Source organism: Mustela nivalis (genome assembly GCF_964662115.1).
Source record: "Mustela nivalis genome assembly, chromosome: 12".
Classification (NCBI taxonomy): Eukaryota; Metazoa; Chordata; class Mammalia; order Carnivora; family Mustelidae; genus Mustela; species Mustela nivalis.
The window spans coordinates 55355164-55380853 of record NC_139031.1 but is presented as its reverse complement, the minus strand read 5'-3'; the positions used below and the strand labels follow the sequence as shown (position 1 = coordinate 55380853).

The 25690-nt window shown below is 37.3% G+C and overlaps 1 long non-coding RNA gene across 1 annotated transcript in view; it reads left to right on the top strand.

Moving 5' to 3' along the window:
- The window catches only part of LOC309845263, a 221155-nt gene that overhangs the window by 82046 nt on the left and 113419 nt on the right, over nt 1–25690 (top strand). Inside the window, exon 2 of the long non-coding RNA XR_014301173.1 lies at nt 13361–13452. This is a non-coding gene — a long non-coding RNA (uncharacterized lncRNA). The remainder of the gene's footprint in view (nt 1–13360; nt 13453–25690) is intronic.

Sequence of the window (25690 nt, the reverse complement as noted above, 5' to 3'; positions counted from 1 at the left end):
AAATGTGTCTTAGGACAAGCTACTATAACAGAAATACCACACAGTGGTTAGATGATAAACAACACAAGTTTATTTCTCACAGTTCTAGAAGCTGGAAGTTCAAGTACAAGGGGACAGGATTGGATTCTGGTGGGAGCCCTCTTTCAGGTGGCAGACTGCCAGCTTCTTGTACCTTCACATGTCCTAGGACAGAGAGGAAACAAGCTCTGTCCTGACTCTTATAAGGGCACTAATCCTATTTATAAGAGATGCACTCTCATGACCCCATCTAATCTTGATTATCTCTCAAAGCCCTTACCTCCTAATACACCATAATAGTAGGGGGTAGGGTTTCTAGATAGACATTTTGGGGGGACATTTGGCCTATAACAAAGGTGATGAGTACAATGAAGAAACTAAATCAATAGGGGATAAGGTATGCTGGGAGGTGAGTCCTAAGTGAGAAGGTGACATCATATCAAAGATAACAAGGAAATATGGGGGAATGAATTTCCCTAGTGATTTTTCCCTCTGTTATTAGAAGCATTCTTATTAATACTGAGATCATGGGTATTTTTCTCTGTTTTTTTTTGTTGTTGTTGTTTTTGTTTTTTTGATTTTGTTTTTGTTTTTTGGTTTTTTAACTTTTAATTTTTTATTTTTTATAAACATATAATATATTTTTATCCCCAGGGGTACAGGTCTGTGAATTGCCAGGTTTACACACTTCATAGCAGTCACCATAGCACATACCCCGGCAATGTCCATAACCCCACCCCCTTCTCCCAACACGTCCCCCCCCCCCCCCCCCCGCAACCCTCAGTTTGTTTTGTGAGATTAAGAGTCACTTATGGTTTGTCTCCCTCCCAATCCCATCTTGTTTTTACTCTGGTTTTCCTATCAACTCACAGTGTCCTGCTTCTCCATCTGTGTGTATTTGCATTTTTTGAAATCTGGTGTCATGGACAATTCAGATGACTTCTGTGAATGTGTTATCTTTGATAATCAAAGATAACACATTCACAGAAGTCATCTGAATGACTAATTAGTCATCTGAATGACTAATCAGGACTGATTATCTGCTGAGACAAATTCCCTGCTTTCTCTATTTCTGAGTCAATTTCTTGTTGCTTCTGACATTTACTTTCTAGTAAGGTGGAGAAAAAAGATTTGCAGGTGGACATTGAAGTTTGTGATTTTATGCAATCTCTAGCACTTTAGCCATAATAACAATAGCCAATATTTATTAAACCCTTGTCATATTCTGGGTAATAGCCTAAACCCTCTGCATTTATTATTGCTTTTAATCCACTCAGTAGCCCAATGGGCATGTGGATTTGTATTGTTACCATTTTTTACTTTAGAAAACCCAGAGCAAAAAAGCTTAACTTTGCAAAAGTCATGGAGTAAACAGGAGAACTGACTTACAGCAAGGGATTGAAGTCGAGAGCCCAAGCAATTAGATGTGAGATAAAAATTGTTATTTTTCAGGTGAATACTGATAATTATTAAAGAGCTCATAAGAGAATGAATTATTTTTGTTCTCTGATGGTCTAGAGTCTATGTAAATCACAAGAACCCATGGTAAAAGCTTATAATGATAAAATTACTTGCTAATTTCTATTCTTACAACGGAAAGTTAAGAAAAACTACCAATATTGATTCCATTTGCAGCTAAATTACATTAAATGCACTATGTATTTTGTTATAACCTATGATAAACAATGAAGCAGAACATATTTTATTAACACAATACCTTCAATTACTTAAATTCCTACACTTCTGAATAAAATAGTCATCCATAGTGAATGTTTCCAAGAGAAAGTCCATGGTTAGGTTATATCTGATATTGACTCTAGATAAAGGAAGGAAAGGATAAGAAAAACTCAAATGGGAGGGAGGGTAAGGGAACTTGAGCTTCTGTTCTCGCTCATGGGGATCTAAGAGTGAGAGCAAAAGAGTGTGTGGATGAACTCTAGGGTATGGTGAAGGACTTTCCAAAGTATTGCAAAATGTTAGTCCCCAGGATGGTAATAGGTCTTTGGCTAATAACCAAGTACAATTTTAGGTGAGAAAGCAATTTTGTGAAGACCCAAAGTAACAGATCTTTAATTTGCCAACTTGTCTTATCAAATTTGACATATGAGGGAACATTTTCTGCTATGTTTCCTAAAATTATTTATCTAAGAGAAATTCCTTATTTCCTGTCTTCTTTAGCAGGGTATCTTCTAGGGCTTAAATTCCATGATAGACATTTTGGGAAATACTGAAGAATGATAGACATGTCTGAAAATATCTGGGAATTCTACTGAGTGCCCCAGAGAGTTCTCTAGGAACCAGGGGGAAAATGGTTGCTAAGGTAAGAATGTGAGCTGAGCCATTCCCATGCATGAGCCTAACATTGGGACTAGAATTTTCTTCACAAGAGCCAGGCCCATTACAGATTCTGCCATTGGGCAAGGTGGTATTACAAATAGCTGACATCTTAGGAATCATAGAAAGTTGTCAAGATTTGGTTGAATATCTGCAACCTGATGACTGAAATTTTTGTATGGAAATAGAGTTGAGATATTCCAAATATACATATGCCCATTATTTCCTAACCAAATGTCCTTTCATTATGTTGTGACTTGTTTGTCTATGAATGCCCTCACAACCTGTCTGCCCCAAGCAGTACTTAGCCAGTAAATATTTTGGCTATGAAATCTGAGCCGCTCTGGCACGTCGGTAGAGTTCTACACACACGTCATATGTGTTAATGCTAGCCATTGGGCAAGTGACCTAGAACTGGGTGTGTGTGGCCCTACACTAGTATTTTCCTTTATGCAGAGTTCATCTTTTTTTTTTTTTTTAAATGCGTTGCAGTTCTTTTTTGAGATAGGAACTATTTGGCCATAGTGCTGGCACATTTGGTGGGCATTGTGAATCAATCATATAGACTTTAAAAAGTCTATATGACCTAAATGATGTTTCATATTATTACTACTACAATATTTTGAAGATGGTCAGTATTTTGCTTCCATTCTTGAGCTCTATGTTATTACTGAAACAATTTTTTTTAATTATAGTAACAGTATGTCAGTGGATCAATGGTTTTTCAGATAAAATGTTGAATCACTAAGAAGTAAACTTGATATTTTAAAAATATATGATTTCATTTGGAAAGGAAATATATATATATATTTAGAAGGAACATGAGATTCTGAACTATGGAAAATTTGTTAAGAACCTCATACAATTAGTGGTAAATCGTAAGTTGTCTGTCAATGTATTTTACTTTGTGTGTACATAAGAGATTTGATGCAAATATTTTTTATCAACCCTGCCATGTATATTCACTGATGTCACTGTAGGAACATAAAAGTGGTTGGCTTCCCAAGTCAGTACATTGGGGATTATTAGCCCAGATGATGGTTCATCATAAGATCATTCAGGACAAAGGACTTCTTTAGGCACTTGTTCAGGGGATTCTTAATCTATAGTCCAGACCAAAGGAATTGTATTGATTCACAATGCCCACCAAATGTGCCAGCACTGGGCAAGGCGACACACCCTGTGTATCTCATTTTGTCTTGTGACATTTTATTTTTATGAAGGTAAACAGTTTGCTAAGGGTTGCAACCAGTTATGTGGAAGGATCAGGAATTGTCCGATGCCAAGGGTTCATGATTTTTCTTTTATACCACACCACGTCAGAAGAGAAGAACAGAATGAGGAAACAAACAGGAAAGAGCTTATTTTTCAGGCATTTGTGGGTGTGTGCTTCTGCATTTTTAAGTGAAGCTGTCCAGAGCTTTGGTGAGATTCTCCTTGCGAGTCAGTTACCAGGAAGAGGAAGAATCACTCTTTTACCTCTCAGTCCACAAGGCAGGACTGAGCTGTGTTGCCTTCAGATGTCCTTAGCATACTCACTGCACCTGGACTGATGATTTGAAAAAACTTGGGTGATTTATCCTCAGTGTTATTTCAATCTGTATATAATCTTTTTTATTGACATATAATATATTATTGATTTCAGGGGTACATTTTCTTACACAGTACATCAGTCTTACACAATTCACAGTGCTCACCATAGCACAGACCTTCCTCAGTGTCCATCACCCAGCCACCCCATACCTCCCATCTGCCTCCCCTCCAGCAACCTTCAGTTTTTTTCCCTGAGACTAAGAGTCTCTTATGGTTTGTCTCCCTCTCTGGTTCATCCTGTTTCATTTTTCCCTCCCTTCCCCTATAACCCTGTGTCTTCTTTCTCAAATTCCTCATATGTGGGATCATATGATAATTGTCTTTCTCTGATTGACTTATTTCGCTTAGCATAATACCCTCTAGTTCCATCCATGTCATTGCAAATGGCAAGATTTCAGGGGTTTTTGATGCTTGCATAGTATTCCATTGCTGTATATAATCTGTTAAATGAAAGGGATGCAAACATCTATTATTATTCATTACATGCAAGTCTGTATCCTGTCCATTATTTCTGGGATATTTCCTACCTACCTTGTGTGGGGGTGGATGTGGGCATGTACGTATATCAGCAATGACACACTCAACAGACTCTTTGGTGGAGTGTGACAAACCAGAATTAGATGATAAGTCCTACAGGTCTCAGTTTGGGAGAAGAATCCTCCTGTTTATGAAACCCGAAGCATTTACAAATGGGAGTTTGTTTTTAAGAAATCAATTGAAAGGTTACATCCATAGATTTAGTATTACTGGGGGGAGATATGTCAAAGGGTTTCAGGGTATTTTTAGTTTGTGGGTCCTACACTATCACTGGTTCTCAAATTAAAGATGATTTTGCTTGTAATCTTGGAGGGCACCAAAAATATTAAATTCTAGCATTTTCACACACACATGTACACACAATTGTAAGTAAAATAGTTTGCTGCATTTGTTCTTCTTAAACATCTCCTAACTATTGGACAAATTTACTACAGGAAGAGAGACCATGACTCATGCTTGACTCATTATAGACTTCTTTGATTGCTAAAGTAGGGAACTATAAAATCTCCTTTACTCAGACTCAAGGAGGAAATGATTAGATCGTCCCAGGACATCTTCATTAGGCATTTTATAGTGTGGAGGGGATCATAACAATGGATTCAGCTAATTCAGTTTTCTAACAATGAATATTCTCAAATAGGAAGGTGTTTTCCCTAGTGCCTGTCTTCCCATGGTTAGCATAGGGGAGAGGAACATGAACTACAGAACTCCTAGCAGCTCTTCAGTGTTGGGCTTGTACACCCTCCTGGCTGCTGAATTGGCTTTTTTGATTCATTAAACATCGCCTGGCGCTTCCAGTGATTTTCATCCTAAACTTTTTGCTGGCTCATCACAGAGGGAGAGGGAGAAAACAAAGCAGCACGCATGAGGCTGAAACGGACTGGTTTCCTTTGGTTTGGCTTTGTTAAAACAGCCCATATCCTCATATTTCAACCTCATTGTATTGGTCTTCTCAAAACATAGCATGGTGAGGATCTCTGAGGACTGCCTGAATACAGTTCAGTTTGCTTGACCTTAGGTCCTAAGGATTTGCCCTTGAAAGTATAGGGGAAAAGTAATACAGCTCTGATCACATACAGTCTCACAGATTTTCATGGGGAATAGAAGATGTATTTATACTTTGCATTTTGTATTGTTGAATTTATACTTTGCTTTTAAAACAGTTTAATTCCCTGAGACTGGATCGCCTAATCAATGACCCTCAGCTACCTACAGGGAACTACGTGCTAGCATGCTCAGGACCATCGTAGAGAATCATCAAGACGCACTGTACTCTAGTAGCTCTTAATCTAACTCTGGAGTTCATAATATTACTGTTAAGGAGATAGAAAATATCAAGACTCTGTAAACGAGAACGTATCATAATAACAGTTATTGGCAAGGTGCTGGGGCAAGCGGACTGCTGCCTCTGCACGGCGTTGATGGAGCGCATCTCTGATACGCAAGCTGGAGGCGCTTCCTGCTCTTCAGTGGCCCCTGACCAGAGGGCAGCCCACAGGCGTGCTGGCACTTCCACCACGGCTCACGATCTAACCCAGAACTGTGTCCTGTACGACATGGGCCGAGTATTGTCATTATGGAGGGATGTGATCCCTGGTCATGGCAAATAAAGTTTAGCGGAGGGGAAAGCATGGCGGAGTTTCCTTATTTACATGGAGGATGCAGTCTCTAATCCCTGCAGACACCCACACAGGTCCCACAGTTTACAGAAGGGACCGTTTAGGTCAGGCAAAGGAAAATAAGCATGTTAGTACTGCATTTATTCACTTATCACATATTTATTCTGTATCCTCTGTTCCAGGTACTGCTCTGTGTGCTGGGGACACAGGCGTGACCAGTAACTTCTCATGGGGCTTGCATTCTAGTGGTCACTGCTAAAAGTACTTTACATGACTTAACCCTTCACTCCCATGAAAGCCTATGTGGAAGGTACTGTGATCCCTATGTTATAGATGAGGAAACAGGTCTTGAGAATTGGCGTAACGTGCAGAAACAGAAGACACACCCGTGCAATGCTTTCTTAATCATTTTGCTATCCTGCCTGTGGATATTTGGAATGGAAATGGATGTTTGCAAGAAAAAGGAGGCAGGGAATTGAGAAGGTGGGAAAGAATTCACACTGTCCACCAAATGTGCCAGACATTGGGTTAGGCGACACACCCTGTGTATCTCATTTTGTCTTGTAACTTTTTTTTTTTTTTAAACAAAGGTGCTTTTTATTTTTTTTAAGATTTTATTTATTTATTCAACACAGAGAAAGATCACAAGCAGGCAGAGAGGCAGGCAGAGAGTGAGGGGAAAGCAGGCTTCCCGCCAAGCCGAGAGCCGGATGTGGGGCTCAATCCCAGGACCCTGAGATCATGACCCAACTTGAAGGCAGAGGATTAACCCACTAAGCCACCCAGGCACCCCATTGCAACATTTTATTTTATGAAGGTAAACAGTTTGCTAAGGGTTGCAACCAGTTATGTAGAAGGATCAGAATTGTCCAATTCCAAGGATTCATGATTTTTCCTGTATACCTCACCATGTCAGAAGAGAACAAAATGAGGAAAAAAACAGGAAAGAGCTTATTTTTCAAAATTGCTTCAAAAGTCTGTGGACGATTTTTTTAAATCTAATTTGTTCATTTGTTTCATTTGTTTGTAATTAAAATCATAATCACTTAGCATCTGGACCTTGTATCAGAGGTTCCATAGTAGTTAATGAAACGAATAGGTATTTCTGCTTTTCAAAAAAAGTTCTTATGATATGTCCAACATGTGTTTGGGTAGGGTTTTTCACATCCTTTTTTATTTTTGAGAAAAAAAGAAAAACTGTGTGGCAATATTGTTTGAAAATTTTCACATCCTATTTCACAGAAGTTTTTGGTCTTTGAGAGTCCAGAATGTGAATTTTTTAAAAAATGAAAAATTGACGGGGCGCCTGGGTGGATCAGTGGGTTAAGCCGCTGCCTTCGGCTAGGGTCATGATCTCAGGGTCCTGGGATCGAGTCCCACATCGGGCTCTCTGCTCAGCAGGGAGCCTGCTTCCCTTCCTCTCTGTCTGCCTGCCTCTCCGTCTACTTGTGATTTCTCTCTGTCAAATAAATAAATAAAATCTTAAAAAAAAAAAAAAAGAAAAATTGACTAACCATATGCCAGACGATATGGTTTCATATTCGGAATTTCTCCCCATGGCACATCGGCACATCGTAACAGACACAGTCACATCGAAGGCATCTACTCATCTTGCCCTGCTTGCTGATAGAAGACCTCAGCCCTCTGCTTACAGTCCCACTGCTTTTCCAGGGAACTTCCCTTTTCCAGATTGCAGCACACGCTGATAAGAAGGTCTGCTTCCCAACCCTGGCCCAGCACTTTTGGGGTACCTAGATGTCCAGCACAGCCCTCCACCCTCCCTGGGCCTCTGCGTTATTAGTGCCCTTGAAATACTAAGCTGCTCAGGTTTCTGCTTTAAATGGAAAAACAAAAACAAAAACAAAAAACCCTTCTTGGTGGCCATCAAAGAAGTGCTATTTCTCTTTCACTGTCTTGACTAGGATGTTAGTAAAAATGCTCCTTTGATTTTTGTTGCTGTTGTTGTTGTTGTCGTTTTTCCTCTTACGTGCTCCAGATGAGAGCAGCAGGGCTGGTGCAGTAGATAAATCCAAGAAAAGAGGCATCGTATGACTCAAAATCTCCTTTCAACACTGATAACCAAGGTTTTACTCTTCACTGTGAGGTCCCTTTTCCATCAAAACAATTAACCTTCTGGGAGTTGCCCAGTCCTACTGCAAAAAAGCTTCTGGAGGGTCCACCCTGAGCATTCCCTATCCCCACATCACTCTAATGTCCTTTTAGGTGCAAGTTGGGAGGCCCTACAACACAGCGTGATGCCTACTAGAAATGAAACACAAACATTGTTGTGTTTTATCTTTACAACAGCCCCATGGGGAATGAATATAATTTCCATGAGTCAGTTAAGGCTTCGTGTGATGGAGTAACTTGTCTGAAGATATGAAGAATTAATGTCAGAGATGAAACATTCATGACTTCTGAATCCAGGTTCAAGACTTTCCACTATACTGCAGTGTCTTCCTGTGAAGAAGAAAACCAACCAACAAACTTTAGTTTTTTCAAAAACATGAAAACCAGAAATTCTCATCCTATGCGTCATCGAATGATACGTATAACAAATAATGTATTTCAGCAACCTGGAGGTCCCGAGTTCAGGCAGAGTAGTACTTGATTGTGTTAAGACAACTGTTCTCATTTTCATTTTTGGATTGTCAGCAGTGGCATGTGGTAGACAAGGCATCAGATGTGAAAGAAAACATTGGTTTGATTGATTTCAACTGTCAATCTGGAATGCAACTTTTAACCTGTGGAGTCACAGTTGTTCTCCTAGGCCTCTGGATTACACAGTATAATTTCCTCTGCAAAATAGATCATTAACTGGCAGATTTTTAAACTACAGATCTTAAAGAGTAGAAAGGATTTGAATATATTCCCACTTCCTTTTCAGTGACCAGTTAAAAATAAATTTGTACAGTAAGGGTTATTGAATTCCATGAGCATTTGTATCTGAGTGAATTAAAAATTCATATTACATTACTGTTAAAAAAAAAAAACAGAGCCAAGAAAACCCAGTACCTGTCTCCCAATACACATTGTAGAGGAAGCCGAATGTACCTCTTTGAGGGCTCACATACACATGCACACCACGTGGGCTGTTCAGACAAATGCTTTGTGTGGGTGGTCTCAGACAACATAACATAAACCACTTATTCAAATAAACCTGTTGGTTCCTTGACTCAGTCCGTGCCGGGTGGCTAAGCTAATAGCTAGCTGTCTTAGGAGTTTTTTTCCTTTCTTGATGATTATACCCAAATAATAACCTATTTTAATACTTGAATGATTTGAGTATGGGAGACACTGTTGTAAAAATGTAAGAAGTTTTGTTAAAATGAGGTCAAGATCATAAACTAGATTTCAAAAATGAGAAATAGCATATTATGGATTAAAAGTCTGCAAAGTATACTTAAACACATATAAACACACGTGTCATAAATGTATGTTGAAACTGCAAACCTACCTCCCCTTGCTTTTTATTCCTCCTCTGTGCTACTTAGTTACATGAAAATCACTGGAGTTTCTCTGCTTAGCATTTCTGTTCTTTCCTGCTTTCCTCAGTTTCCAGAAAATACATACTTGGCAATTCTACTACATAGAGCACGTCGGCAGTAAAAACAACCTAATAGGCGTCTTCTTTCAGAAACTAGAGGTTTTTGTATAAAGTTCATCATCTTGGGGCACCTGGGTGGCTCAGTCAGTTAAGTGTCTGCCCTCTGCTCAGGTCATGATCTCAGGGTCCTGGGATGAAGCCGCACATCGGACTCTCTGCTCAGTGGAGAGCCTGCTTCTCCCCTTCCCTCTGCCTCTAATCCCTGCTCATGCTCTCTTTCTCTTGCTCACTCTCTCCAGCAAATAAATAAATTAATAAATAAAATAAATAAATCATTTAATAAATAAATAAATAAATAAATGAAATCTTTAAAAGATAAATAAAGTTCATCATCTTCTGTATAGACTCAAGTTCCTAGTGTGAACATTTGTGTAAACTACGTTAGACACTGAGGTTCCAATTATATAATAAAACATGTAACATGAATTCTAAAATCCTCTATCAGAACAGTTATAAGAATGAAAATTAAAACTCCATATTCATAAGGAGTTTTGAAGTTTAAAAGAGATTCACATACATTTTCATATTAATGAAATTAATAATGGTAATCCCTGACATTTCATACATCCTGTTGTTATAAACTCCTTGTCATATGCTTTATTATTCTTATTTCATGAAAGAGCACTGTTTCATTAATATTTCAAGAAAACACGTGGAAAAAGTGTATACATATATATTTGTATGTATATGAATATATAAAGATATGTGTCATATACATATATATGATATAAAATACCTTCAAATGAGCAAACATCCAGAAGTCTACTGTAGTATAGTTTATCTTTCTTTGGTTTATAAACTTCTTTCAACACAGGTCATGGGTGTTTTAATAAATGTTCAACTCCATAATATCATTTGACAGAAATGAAATGAATTCTGAGGGAGCATAAGTAAATATTCTCATTTTTGCACACAGGGAACACAATTCAATTTAGATTGCATTCACATACCAAACAAATGTGTTTACCTAGCCTCTTGACTAGATGTATAATGCTATAAAAATTATTAATTAAGTGTAATAGAGCAAAGGCAGTATATATATATACATATATATATATATATATATATATATCCATTTATAGTCACCTAGAGATGGCACCTAGCCACCAAAATTCAGGACTGCCCTGCCATCGTATTGAGTAGGGGTTGGGAAATCACTGCTGAGCCAGGCATCATAGCTCCCTTTATGTTTACATTAAATGTGAAATAGGTCTTACTGGTAGAACATGGACCGAAGCACAGTCCAAGTGTTTTCTTTGCGCTTTCTTCCCCTTCTGCCAGCTCAGACAGAGGAAAGTGCGGCCCAAGAGACAGAAGGGTCATAAAATAGAAGTTGCCTGAGTCTTTGAATCATGATGTGAAGGAAAGTGACCTGCCAGGAACAAGCAGGTCACACACGTGTCCACACAAGATAAATGTCTGCTGCCACCACTGAGAGCGTGGGGTTCATTAGAACAGCTAATGTTCTCAGTACAAAATTAAGCCTACATTTCCATAAGGAACTAATATCATTATATGATAACTAAAAATAAGCTCTATATAAATTTTAAATTATGAAATTTAGAAATTGAATTACTTAAGAAAATCTAAATACTGCGTAAGCTAAACACGTATTTCCTTTTTTTAAACGATGAGGTAGAAAAAGGTTACTTTTTACTGAAAACATTTATAATGAATTCTGTAGTTACACAGATATCTCACTTTTTAAAGAAATAATAGAGAACAAGGATACTTTTTTTTTGAGAGAGAGAGAGAGAAAGCAGAAGTGTGTGCTTGAGCAGGGGAACAGGAATGGGGTGCAGAGGGAGAGAGAGAATCTGAGGCAGAGTCTGTCTGAGCATAAAGCCTGGTGAAGGGCTCAGCTCACAAACCTGAGACCCCAACCTGAGCAGAAATCAAGGATCCTTTGTTTAGTCCACTGGGCCGTGCAGGCACCCCCACAAGGATATTTTTCTGATAGCTTTCTAATTCTGCAACTTTCTAATTAAGTATGCAAATATTATATCATTTTGCACAGAATAAACTGTACAGCCTATGGCCAGCAAAACCAGAGAAGTGACCTTAAAGCAAACTGGAATTTGGGGAAATCTCTGTTCCATTTAAACAATGGTCTCGGCCTGTCTCTGTGTGCAGATTTGTGTCACATCCATTTGCTTGTACATTCCTGATCATGGTGACAGAGGCTAGGATTGGGAGGTAGAAGTCTGTTGAACCACTTCCTGTCGGTGAGAATTAAGCAATTAACTTTACCTCTCCAAGACTCAGTTTCTTCCTTTGTAATATGAGAACAATAGCATCTAGGCTATAGGATTTTTATGAAAATAAAACAAGATAATACACATGAAAGTATTTTTTTATCTGAAAAATTAAAAATTTCCCATGTTACTTGTCATTATCTATTGGGCTTTATAATAAAAAGTTGATAAAAACCCACAGGAAAAGTTGGACTTAAATTCAGCAGAAATTCACTTTTTGCACGAGTGTCTTAATATGTGTATATTTAAAAATATTTCTGTTTTTCTCTGCCCTTTTTGTTCCCTTACAATGGGTTAAAAAAAAAAAAAGACAAATTAGTCATCTGAGTTGACCCATACAATCCACTTTTGTAGGTCAAGATGGAGACATGTTAATGGAGAAGAGATATCATTTATTTACAAACACTTTAGCTAACTGAAGTGACTCTACTCATACTCAACTGAACTTAGAGCTTCTAGAGGTCACTGTGTATAGGGAAAAATTTAAGTAATCATCAGAATTAATCATACTGACGCCTGTTTGTCTGATATGTTTTAGAATACTGTGGGAAGCTAGCAGCAGTGAAATTTGGCAAATAATTTGGAATGTGTGTGTGTGTGTGTGTGTGTGTGTGTGTGTGTTTATAAGATGTGGCTTAGATTTGTAGTTAAGCTGTGGCCCATTCTGGAGATCTGGGCAAACCGTTTTCAAATACAAGAGATGCTGAACATCAATTTTCAAAATTTAATATTCACATATGTTGTGAAATTTTAGAAAATTTTCAATTAAAGAATTACTGTGCCAGGTAGTTCCTAAAAGGTGGGATTTGATACCAGAATTTGGATAGAAGAAAGGTATTTTTACATGCTCTATGTAAATCTATGTGATCTGACATAAGAATTGAACATTCCTTTAAGTCTTATATATGAGAATACTTCAGATAGGATAGTACATGTGTCTTCAGAAACTGGAAGATAAAATGAAGATTTTAAAGCATAGAGAACAGTACAGAATTTCTATATTTACTAAGATAAAGGTAGAGTCTTCTAAGGATAGGAACAAATAATACTAGATGTATGGTCATCAATGGAAATCACAAAGATTATGGTATAGTCAGTTTTCATTTGAACAGTTATTTAAAATACAAATGTTAATCTGTCATATTTCAATTAAGTAAGAAAACAAAGAAGTCTCAAACACTCCATGAATGAAGACAGTTACATGGCATCTCTCTCTGTGGGGGCTCTAGAGTGAAGTAGTAAAGTCCAATACACCAGAGAGACAACCTTTTGGAAGAAAAATTTTGGATAATTAGTGATAAGAATCTCACAATAACATTTATATATTTCACAGCACTTGCCCGATCCTATAATTTTTAAGTGATTTTTTTTTTTTGCCTTCTTTTATGAAAATGCAGGGAACAGCAGTTTACCACTCTTGTTCCTAGATGCCCCAGGATAACCCAAGGCTTGCATGGACACCAGTAGGAAACAGACGCTCAGCTATCAGGTAATTTGAAGTTCATCAAGCCCTAACTAGTTTCCCTTTGTCTAAATATTTCTTTTATCCTTATTATTAGATCCCATTTTCAGACTTTTGATCATTCTTATGGCTGTGGTCTAAATTTTCTTCATATTCTCCAATTTTCTTGTAAATTGTGCAGCCTGGAACTGAACAGAGATTTCTGTTAGTCTCTTTGGTTAAGGTTTGTTTTTGTTTTAATTTTTTGTTTTGTTTTGTTAATAGTTATGTGGGTATCCAAATAACTGGAGCATGATTTTTTAAAAAGTTTTCATAGAAAGCAGGAAGTTACGGCTTTCTAAGGGTAACCCAATACCAATATGTGGGACTTCAGTATAATTTACTCTTCTGGTTGCAATAATGAAATATTATTTTCTCCCAATTATAAACAAGTGACAGATTGATTTGGATCGTAACTTATTCAAGTGTTCTCAAAGACTATTTACGAGCCATTTTTTCATGTGAGAAGTTTCCTTTTCTAAAAGCATTATAATGCAGTTCGATTGAACAATTTGTTAAGAAGTAAAAACAGTATTTGCTAGTGGAAACAGAGAGCATACCTGTCATCTCTCATTCAGTTTGAATTACTGACTTCTATTGATGATGTTCTTGTGGGCAGTGACGTGTCTGGCTGGCTCATAGAAACAGGCAACTCAGTTCTCGGGGACATATTTTTCAGCGCACAAAAGTATTCAATTTCTAAATTATATTAACATTTCTACCATATATACAAAAATTTGTTTTTTGACTAAAGCAGGGCATTTTTAAGTCTTGTATGAAATGATACTGCCTTGAGGGAAAAGGAAAACAGAAATGAGAGAGGTCAGAGTAGAATTTGAGTAGTATAATTATTTGCCACACCTTCTTACTATAAACCATTACTCATTTCCAAGAATAACAGAAATTTCTAAAAGAAGATGTTTTCACATCTTGCAATGATGAATACTTAAAATGTACTCTTTTTAAACTTTTTAAAAGACCAACACAACTGTATATTCTAATTAAAAGAATTTGGATTCTGAAGATCTACCTATGTTTACTACACAGGAATAATTCTAGAGAATAGGAAATGAATTTTCAAATTAATTTTCATTAATTAATTGTCCTGCTCAGACAGTAATTATATGCATTCGAGTAAAGCTTGATGTTTTTTGCATCAACTTCATATAACTATGCGGCATTCTTTGTATCAAATGGAAGATGGGAACATTGTGAGTTCTACCTTACATTTCAAAGATTTTTGGGATATGCTTTAGAGGAGAACACCCGTAGTTGGAATGCCCTAGGAATGTTATTTTGCAAGACCTGTTAAGGCTATCAGAGGCCCTGAGGATCAATTTAGATTTCTGCTGGTGCTCACTTATTATAAATAGTTTTGTCACCTGGATACATGTATGTCAAATCACATTTAGGTTTAACAGCTCTGTATGTGAATCTGTTTCAAGCATATATCTATTAGGTCCAGTTCTTACTAGAACATTGTCTGAAAGTTGCTTAGAAACTATTTGGAAAAAACTTTAAAAAAGAAAAAGAGAATTTGCTCACACTGTCATTCATTCACCAATGATATTGTTTAGTGCTGAGAAGGCATGAAAATCATGCAGTTCATGATTAAGCATTCCATCAGTGCCAAGAGAAGAAAAATGACGTTAATTTTTTCATATTTATAGAAAATTGGAATTGATGACACTGATTCAGAGTGTTTTTCATGAAGATAAATTTCTTGATCTGTCCAATAGTTGTCAGGTGGCAAAATCAGGATTAGAATTCCAGTGCTTTGCTGTTAGGTTACATTGTATGCTTTTGTGCAGATTTCAGATAAAAGTAGGATTTTAAAAATTGGTGTGAAGTGTGTAAACCTGGTGATTCACAGACCTGTACCTTTAGGGATCAAAATATATGTTTATAAAAAATAAAAAATTAAAAAAAAAGTTGAAAAAAATAAAAATAAACTGATGTAAACAAACAAAAAAAATTGGTGACAATTACCAATTTTTGGACAAAATAATTTTTCTTCTTTTTTTTTAAATCTTATTTATTAATTTGACAGAGATTACAAGTAGGCAGAGAGGCAGGCAGAGAGCGAGAGGAAGGGAAGCAGGCTCCCCGCTGAGCAGGGAGCCTGATGTGGGGCTCCATCCCAGGACCCTGAGACCATGACCTGAGCCGAAGGCAGAGGCCTTAACCTACTGAGCCACCCAGGCGCCCCAATTTTTCTTCTTTTTTGATTCACCTAAGGTTAATAGAGATAAAGGCCAAAAAATGTCAACCAAAATTTTTCATATTAAAAAGGAAAGGGGTGCCAGAGTGGCTCAGTCAGTTAGGTATCTGCCTCCAGCTCAGGTCATGATCCCAGGGTCCTGAGATCCAGACCCGCACACTCGTCCTGGGCTCCCTGCTCAGTGGGGAGTCTGCTTCTCCCTATGCCTCTGAGCCCTTTGTGCTCCCTCTTTGTCTCTTGCTCCTTCTCTCTCTCTCTCTCTCTCTCTCTCTCTCAAATAAATAAATAAAATCTTAAAAAAATAGAGAGGAAAAGCAGATTCCTGTATTTACTTGTCTCCAAGCCCTGTTATTTCTTTCTTTGACACATCACTTGAATAGTATAGAGTCCTCTCCCAGTTTTGCTCTCAGATTCAGACTTAATTTCTTGTCCAGTCTTTCATGGTGATGTTCTGACTGTTCTCCCTCCTCTAATCCCTGGCCGGTCATCTTGTGAACCACTTACTCAAGGTTTCTTCCTTTCTTTCTCTTCCTTCCTTCCTTCCTTCCTCCCTTCCTTCCTTCCTTCCTTCCTTCCTTCCTTCCTTCCATCTTCCCTCCCTCTCTCCTCCTCTCTCCCTCTCTTCCTTTTCTTTTCTCTTTTTCTTTCTTTCCCATTTGAGATCACTGTTCTTTATTTCACCAATCATTTTCCACTTCTATAATTTTGCCATTTCAATCATGTTATATAAATGGAATCACCGAACATGTAACTTTTTAGAATTTTTTTCACTCATCATCCTCTGCAGATTATCCAAGTTGTTGCATGTACTCATGGTTTCTTCCTGTTACGGATGAGTAGCATTCCATACAGTTTGCTTAATCACTCACCCATTGAAGTTTGTCTGGGTTGTTTCCAGCATGGGGCGATTACAAATAATGCTACTCCGGACACTTGTGTACAGGTTTCTATGTGAACATGTCTTCACTTCTCTGGGATAAGTGCCCAGAAGTGTAGTTGCTATGTCATATGGTAGTTGCATGTTTATTTATTTATTTTTTAAAGAAACTGTGAAGTTGTTTTCCAGAATGTCTGTACTCTTTTACATTCCCACCAAAAATTTGTGAGTGTTTCAATTTCTCTGTATCCTCCCCAGTACTTAAGGTTGTAGGTACATTTTTTTTTTCATTTATTCAAAGATTAGTTTATTACTTTTTTTTTAATTTTTTATTTTTTATAAACATATATTTTTATCCCCAGGGGTATAGGTCTGTACATTTTTAAAAATTTTATTCATTCTGCTGATACAAAATGATATCTCACTGCAGTTTTAATTAACACTACCCTGGTGGCTAATGATGTTGATCACTTTTTTATGTGATTTCTTGCCATCTCTATATTCCCTTTGGTGAAATATACATTTTTGCCAATTTTTTAATTGTATTTTTTTGTTTTCTGTTTTAGTTTAGTTTTGTTTTGTTTTTTACATTGTGAGAGTTCTTTACATATGCTATACTATTCCTTCTGTTTACTTAAGGTTTGCAAATATTATCCTTCAGCCTCTACCTGATTTTTTCATATTTTTAACAGGATCCTATGCAAAACCAGTGTTTTTACTGTTGATAAAGTTCAATTTTTTTCTTTTGTTCTTTTCTGGATAATGCTTTTGTTTTCAAGTTTAAAAACTCTATAGTCCAAAAATTGCCTGTGATTTTTCAAAAATTTTCATATTATTTGTTTTACATTTAAGTCTGTGAACCCTTTTAAATTAACTTCTACCTAAAGTGTAAGGTTTTAGTTCAAAGTTCATTTGTTTACCAGTCCTCATGGATGCTGGGTAGCTCCAATGCTATTTTTTGAAAAAGTTCTCCTTCCTTCATTCAATTTCTTTTGCACTTTTGTCATAAAGTTTAGTGTATTTGAGTAAGTTATTGGGTAATATTGAGTTGGGTAAGTCATTGAGTCTATTTGAATAAGTTTCTTTGGTTTCTTTCATTAGCAGTTGGTAGTAGTTTATAGCATTGAATTTTTGTACATATTTTGATAAAATAACACTGAACTTTTTTATTTTCTTAAGTGATTATAAATGACATTGTATTGTAAATTTCTGCTTCCACATGTTCATTGCAGGTATATAGAAATGCAACAGATTTTTTTCTATGATTACTTTGTATTTTGCAACCTTGTGACTTTGTGACCTTGCTGAACTTAGTTTTTAGTTCTAGGAGGTTCTTGTTTGTTCGCTTGTTTTTGCTTTTTGCATATTCCTTGGGTGTCTATGTAGGTCATTATTTGCATGTGATGACTCCTGAGTGCAGATATTCTTGCCATGTTCCTAATCTTATAGATAAAGCCTTCAGATTTTCACCTTAAGTACAATTTTAGCTGCATGTTTTTTTTGTATGTGCTATTTATCAGTTTAAAGAAGTTTCCCTTAATTTTTTTTTTTGAGAACTTTTTATTTTATCATGCGTAAGTGATGAATTTTTTTAAAATTCTTTTTCTTCATAGATTGATATGATCATGTAAGTTTTCTTTTTTGGTTTGTTAATATAGTAGATTATAATAATTGGCTTTCAGATATTAAACCAGGGTTAAAACTCAGTTGGTCATGTTGTATAGTTTGTTTTACACATTGCTGAATTCTATTTGCTAATATTTTTTAAAGGTTTCATATCTATATTCATGAGGGGCATTGGTCTGAGGCTTTTGTTTTGTTGTGTTTCATACTAACTTTGTCCTTAGTATTAGGGTAATGCTAGCTTTATAAAATGAATCCTGAAGTGTTTTTTTTTTTCTTTTCTGCTTTCTATAAGAGATTGTACATAACTAGTGTTAATTTTTGTTGGAAAATTTGATAGAATTCTGCAGAGAAACTGGTCTAAAGATTATTTTTTGGAAGAACTTCTAAATTATGAATTCAGTTTACTTAACTATTATAGGTCTATTCATATTATCTATTTTACATTGGATAAATTGTGATAGTTCTATGTTTTTGAGGAACATAAGTTGTCAAACTTAGCTATGTTGTCAAATTTAGTTATGCAATCTTGCTTCATTTATCCTTTTGATATCCACAAAGTCTGTTTAATAACTGATATTGGCCATTTGAATTACCTGTTTTCTGCTTTGCAGTCTTTCTGAAGGTTAATCAATTTTACTGATCTTTTAAAAAAATTAATGAAACCATTAATTTTCTCTATTGCTTTTCAGTTTCAATTGTGTTGTTTTCTGCTCTTTATTATTTTCTTCCTTATACTTATCTTTGTTTTTCTTCTTCTAGGTTCTTGAAATGGGAACGTGAATTATTAATACAAAACATTTCCTCTTTTCTTATCTAAGGACTATAAATTTAGTGTTAAAATTTTCCTCTGGCCCCTGCTTTACCTATGTTTCACAAATTTTGCTATCGTTTCCTTTTCATTCAGATAAATATATTATGTTTTTTTTTCTTTTTGACCAATGAATTATTTAAAATATATTGCTCAGTTACCAAGTGCTTAGGGATTTTTTGTTTTCTTTCTTTATTTTTTTTTAATTTTTTATTTTTTATAAACATATATTTTTATCCCCAGGGGTACAGGTCTGTGAATCACCAGGTTTACACACTTCACAGCACTCACCAAAGCACATACCCTCCCCAATGTCCATAATCCCACCCCCTTCCCCCAAACCCCCTCCCCCCAGCAACCCTCAGTTTGTTTTGTGAGATTAAGAGTCACTTATGGTTTGTCTCCCTCCCAATCCCATCTTGTTTCATTTATTCTTCTCCTACCCACTTAAGCCTCCATGTTGCATCACAACTTCCTCATATCAGGGAGATCATATGATAGTTGTCTTTCTCTGCTTGACTTATTTCGCTAAGCATGATACGCTCTAGTTCCATCTATGTTGTCGCAAATGGCAAGATTTCATTTCTTTTGATGGCTGCATAGTATTCCATTGTGTATATATACCACGTCTTCTTGATCCATTCATCTGTTGATGGACATCTAGGTTCTTTCCATAGTTTGGCTATTGTGGACATTGCTGCTATAAATATTCGGGTGCATGTGCCCCTTTGGATCACTACGTTTGTATCTTTAGGGTAAATACCCAATAGTGCAATTGCTGGGCCATAGGGCAGTTCTATTTTCAACATTCTGAGGAACCTCCATGCTGTTTTCCAGAGTGGCTGCACCAGCTTACATTCCCACCAACAGTGTAGGAGGGTTCCCCTTTCTCCGCATCTTTGCCAGCATCTGTCATTTCCTGACTTGTTGATTTTAGCCATTCTGACTGGTGTGAGGTGATATCTCATTGTGGTTTTGATTTGTATTTCCCTGATGCCGAGTGATATGGAGCACTTTTTCATGTGTCTGTTGGCCATCTGGATGTCTTCTTTGCAGAAATGTCTGTTCATGTCCTCTGCCCATTTCTTGATTGGATTATTTGTTCTCTGGGTGTTGAGTTTGCTAAGTTCTTTATAGATTCTGGACACTAGTCCTTTATCTGATATGTCGTTTGCAAATATCTTCTCCCATTCTGTCAGTTGTCTTTTGATTTTGTTAACTGTTTCCTTTGCTGTGGAAAAGCTTTTGATCTTGATGAAATCCCAATAGTTCATTTTTGCCCTTGCTTCCCTTGCCTTTGGCGATGTTCCTAGGAAGATGTTGCTGCGGCTGAGGTTGAAGAGGTTGCTGCCTGTGTTCTCCTCAAGGATTTTGATGGATTCCTTTTGCACATTGAGGTCCTTCATCCATTTTGAGTCTATTTTTGTGTGTGGTGTAAGGAAATGGTCCAATTTCATTTTTCTGCATGTGGCTGTCCAATTTTCCCAGCACCATTTATTGAAGAGGCTGTCTTTTTTCCATTGGACATTCTTTCCTGCTTTGTCGAAGATGAGTTGACCATAGAGTTGAGGGTCTATTTCTGGGCTCTCTATTCTGTTCCATTGATCTATGTGTCTGTTTTTGTGCCAGTACCATGCTGTCTTGATGATGACAGCTTTGTAATAGAGCTTGAAGTCCGGAATTGAGATGCCACCAACTTTGGCTTTCTTTTTCAATATCCCTTTGGCTATTCGAGGTCTTTTCTGGTTCCATATAAATTTTAGCATTATTTGTTCCATTTCTTTGAAAAAGATGGATGGTACTTTGATAGGAATTGCATTAAATGTGTAGATTGCTTTAGGTAGCATAGACATTTTCACAATATTTATTCTTCCAATCCAGGAGCATGGAACATTTTTCCATTTCTTTGTGTCTTCCTCAATTTCTTTCATGAGTACTTTATAGTTTTCTGAGTATAGATTCTGTGTCTCTTTGGTTAGGTTTATTCCTAGGTATCTTATGGTTTTGGATGCAATTGTAAATGGGATTGACTCCTTAATATCTCTTTCTTCTGTCTTGCTGTTGGTGTAGAGAAATGCAACTGATTTCTGTGCATTGATTTTATATCCTGACACTTTACTGAATTCCTGTATAAGTTCTAGCAGTTTTGGAGTGGAGTCTTTTGGGTTTTCCACATATAGTATCATATCATCTGCGAAGAGTGATAATTTGACTTCTTCTTTGCTGATTTGGATGCCTTTAATTTCCTTTTGTTGTCTGATTGCTGAGGCTAGGACCTCTAGTACTATGTTGAATAGCAGTGGTGATAATGGACATCCCTGCCGTGTTCCTGACCTTAGTGGAAAAGCTTTCAGTTTTTCTCCATTGAGAATGATATTTGCAGTGGGTTTTTTATAGATGGCTTTGATGATATTGAGGTATGTGCCCTCTATCCCTACACTTTGAAGAGTTTTGATCAGGAAGGGATGCTGTACTTTGTCAAATGCTTTTTCAGCATCTATTGAGAGTATCATATGGTTCTTGTTCTTTCTTTTATTGATGTGTTGTATCACATTGACTGATTTGCGGATATTGAACCAACCTTGCAGCCCTGGAATAAATCCCACTTGGTCGTGGTGAATAATCTTTTTAATGTACTGTTGAATCCTATTGGCTAGTATTTTGTTGAGTATTTTTGCATCTGTGTTCATCAAGGATATCAGTCTATAGCTCTCTTTTTTGGTGGGATCCTTGTCTGGTTTTGGGATCAAGGTGATGCTGGCCTCATAAAATGAGTTTGGAAGTTTTCCTTCCATTTCTATTTTTTGGAACAGTTTCAGGAGAATAGGAATTAGTTCTTCTTTAAATGTTTGGTAGAATTCCTCCGGGAAGCCGTCTGGCCCTGGGCTTTTGTTTGTTTGGAGATTTTAATGACTGTTTCAATATCCTTACTGGTTATGGGTCTGTTCAGGCTTTCTATTTCTTCCTGGTTCAGTTGTGGTAGTTTATATGTTTCTAGGAATGCATCCATTTCTTCCAGATTGTCAAATTTATTGGCGTAGAGTTGCTCATAGTATGTTCTTATAATAGTTTGTATTTCTTTGGTGTTAGTTGTGATCTCTCCTCTTTCATTCATGATTTTATTTATTTGGGTCCTTTCTCTTTTCTTTTTGATAAATCAGGCCAGGGGTTTATCAATTTTATTAATTCTTTCAAAGAACTAGCTCCTAGTTTCGTTGATTTGTTCTATTGTTTTTTTGGTTTCTATTTCATTGATTTCTGCTCTGATCTTTATGATTTCTCTTCTCCTGCTTGGCTTAGGGTTTCTTTCTTGTTCTTTCTCCAGCTCCTTTAGGTGTAGGGTTAGGTTTTGTACTTGTTTCTTGAGAAAGGCTTGTACTGCTATATATTTTCCTCTCAGGACTGCCTTTGTTGTGTCCCACAGATTTTGAACCGTTGTATTTTCATTATCATTTGTTTCCATGATTTTTTTCAATTCTTCTTTAATTTCCCGGTTGACCCATTCATTCTTTAGAAGGATACTGTTTAGTCTCCATGTATTTGGGTCTTTCCAAACTTCCTTTTGTGGTTGAGTTCTATTTTTAGAGCATTGTAGTCTGAAAATATGCAGGGAATGATCCCAATCTTTTGATACCGGTTGAGTCCTGATTTAGGACCGACGATGTGATCTATTCTGGAGAATGTTCCATGTGCACTAGAGAGGAATGTGTATTCTGTTGCTTTGGGATGAAATATTCTGAATATATCTGTGATGTCCATCTGGTCCAGTGTGTCATTTAAGGCCTTTATTTCCTTGCTGATCTTTTGCTTGGATGACCTGTCCATTTCAGTGAGGGGAGTGTTAAAGTCCCCTACTATTATTGTATTATTGTTGATGTGTTTCTTTGATTTTGTTATTAATTGGTTTATATAGTTGGCTGCTCCCACATTGGGGGCATAGATATTTAAAATTGTTAAATCTTCTTGTTGGACAGACCCTTTGAGTATGATATAGTGTCCTTCCTCATCTCTTATTATAGTTTTTGGCTTAAAATCTAATTGATCTGATATAAGGATTGCCACTCCTGCTTTCTTCTGATGTCCATTAGCATGGTAAATTCTTTTCCACCCCCTCACTTTAAACCTGGAGGTGTCTTCGGGCTTAAAATGAGTTTCTTGGAGGCAACATATAGATGGGTTTTGTTTTTTTATCCATTCTGATACCCTGTGTCTTTTGACAGGGGCATTTAGCCCATTCACATTCAGGGTAACTATTGAGAGATATGAATTTAGAGCCATTGTATTGCTTGTAAGGTGCCTGTTACTGTATATGGTCTCTGTTCCTTTCTGATCTACCACTTGTAGGCTCTCTCTTTGCTTAGAGGACCCCTTTCAATATTTCCTGTAGAGCTGGTTTGGTATTTGCAAATTCTTTCAGTTTTTGTTTGTCCTGGAAGCTTTTAATCTCTCCTTCTATTTTCAATGATAGCCTAGCTGGATATAGTATTCTTGGCTGCATGTTTTTCTTGTTTAGTGCTCTGAAAATATCCTGCCAGCTCTTTCTGGCCTGCCAGGTCTCTGTGGATAAGTCAGCTGCCAATCTAATATTTTTACCATTGTATGTTACAGACTTCTTTTCCCGGGCTGCTTTCAGGATTTTCTCTTTGTCACTGAGACTTGTAAATTTTACTATTAGGTGACGGGGTGTGGGCCTATTCTTATTGATTTTGAGGGGCGTTCTCTGAACCTCCTGAATTTTGATGCTCGTTTCCTTTGCCATATTGGGGAAATTCTCCCCAATAATTCTCTCCAGTATACCTTCTGCTCCCCTCTCTCTTTCTTCTTCTTCTGGAATCCCAATTATTCTAATGTTGTTTCGTCTTATGGTGTCACTTATCTCTCGAATTCTCCCCTCGTGGTCCAGTAGCTGTTTGTCCCTCTTTTGCTCAGCTTCTTTATTCTCTGTCATTTGGTCTTCTATATCACTAATTCTTTCTTCTGCCTCATTTATCCTAGCAGTGAGAGCCTCCATTTTTGATTGCACCTCATTAATAGCTTTTTTGATTTCAACTGGTTAGATTTTAGTTCTTTTATTTCTCCAGAAAGGGCTTTTATATCTCTCGAGAGGGTTTCTCTAATATCTTCCATGTCTTTTTCGAGCCCGGCTAGAACCTTGAGAATTGTCATTCTGAACTCTAGATCTGACATATTACCGATGTCTGTATTGATTAGGTCCCTAGCCTTCGGTACTGCCTCTTGTTCTTTTTTTTGTGTTGAATTTTTACGTCTTGTCATTTTGGCCAGATAAGAGTAAATGAAGGGGCAAGTAAAATACTAAAAGGGTGGCAACAACCCCAGGAAAATATGCTTTAACCAAATTAGAAGAGATCCAAAATCGTGAGTGGGGAGAAAGGGGATAAAAAGAGGTTCAAAAAGGAAGAAAGAAAAAAAAAGAAAAAAAAAAGAAAAGAAAAGAATTTTTTAAAAAAGAAAACACCTGAGAAAAATGTAAAAAAGAAAAAATATATATATTAGATAAACTAGTAAAAAATCGTTAAAAAAGAAAAAGGTAACAGTTAAAAAAAAAAAATTTTACCCGAAGGCGAGAAGAAAAAAAAAATCAAAAAATGAAAAAGAAAAAATTAAATTAACTGCAAGACTAAAAAAATCACTGGAAAAAAGCCATGAGTTCCGTGCTTGGCTTTTTCCTCCTCTGGAATTCTGCTGCTCTCCTTGGTATTGAAACCGCACTCCTTGGTAGGTGAACTTGGTCTCCGCTGGATTTCTTGTTGATATTCTGGGGGACGGGCCTGTTGTAGTGATTCTCAAGTGTCTTTGCCCCAGGTGGAATTACACTGCCCTTACCCGGGGCCGGGGTGAGTAATCCGCTCGGGTTTGCTTTCAGGAGCTTTTGTTCCCTGAGCGCTTTCCGTAGTTTTTTGGAGGACGGGAATACAAATGGCGGCCTCCTGGTCCTCGGCCTGGAGGAGCCGAGAGCCCAGGGCCCCACTCCTCAGTGCGCCCTCAGAGAACAGCGCCCAGTTACTCCCGTCTGCCTGACCTCCGGCCGCGCTCCAAGCTCACCGAGCCTGCGACCGGTTCAAGGTAACACCGAGCTGTGAGCTTACTGTCGGCTCTGTCTCTGCAGCCGGCTTTCCCGTTCCAATACCCACAAGCTCTCCGACACTCAGACACCCCCGATCCTTCTGTGACCCTGAGGGACCTGAGGCCACGCCACCCCGCGTGGGCTTCGCCCCGGTTTAGCCTCTGGAGCGATGTCCCTCAACGGAACAAACTTTTAAAAGTCCTGATTTTGTGCGTGGTTGCTCCGTTGCTTGCCGGGAGCCGGCCCCTCCCCCCGGGGGTCTATCTTCCCCTTGCTTTGGATTCACTTCTCCGCCGGTCCTACCTTTCAGAAAGTGGTTGTTTTTCTGTTTCCAGAATTGCTGTTCTTCTTCTCTTCGATCTGCCGATGGATTTTCAAGTGATTGCAATCTTTAGATAAGCTATCTAGCTGATCTCCGGCTAGCTGAAGCAGTCTCAGCTTGCTACTTCTCCACCATCTTGACTCCTCCCTTTTGTTTTCTTTCTATTATTGATTTATAATTTAATGCCATTGTGGTCAGAGAACACACTTTCTGTGGTTTGAGTTCTTTTAAATTTGTTAGTTGTTTTATGACCAAGGATATGGTCTATCATGATACATACTCCATGG